The sequence below is a fragment of the Charadrius vociferus genome, unplaced genomic scaffold, assembly GCF_000708025.1.
Source record: "Charadrius vociferus isolate BGI_N301 unplaced genomic scaffold, ASM70802v2 scaffold773, whole genome shotgun sequence".
Taxonomy (NCBI): Eukaryota; Metazoa; Chordata; class Aves; order Charadriiformes; family Charadriidae; genus Charadrius; species Charadrius vociferus.
This window is the reverse complement of record NW_009647799.1, coordinates 271,119-271,538: the sequence shown is the minus strand read 5'-3', so window position 1 is coordinate 271,538 and position 420 is coordinate 271,119.

Genomic DNA, 420 nt, shown 5'->3' with positions numbered 1-420 from the left:
GGAGGTGGCAGCTGCTCCGGAGAGCCGGGGATGGGAACAGGCTGGGGTCAGAGCCAGCCCCGGGGACACCCTCATCCTCCTCCAGCTCTGGGGAATGGCTCTCAGCGCTGGGAGCCGACGCAGCCCAAACTGGAGCCAAACCACATCGTTCAGAGGTGCGAGAGGACACTGCGCTCTTGCACGGTCCTGCTCTTACACCCCATTCCCAAAATCCCATCCCCAATTGCTCCCAGCAAGCCCCAGGCAGCCCTTGGCAAGGACCTCCGTGCTTCCCGGCGAAGCGGGTTTGCAGCATGTTTAAAAACCCGGTCCCCCGCAGCGGTTCCCCAGGCAGCGTGGGTGGAGGGACGGAGCCGACCTCCCCGGAGCCGCAGGCGAGGTGACGCAGCTCCCGGAGGGGCTGGGACCACCCGGCGGGGA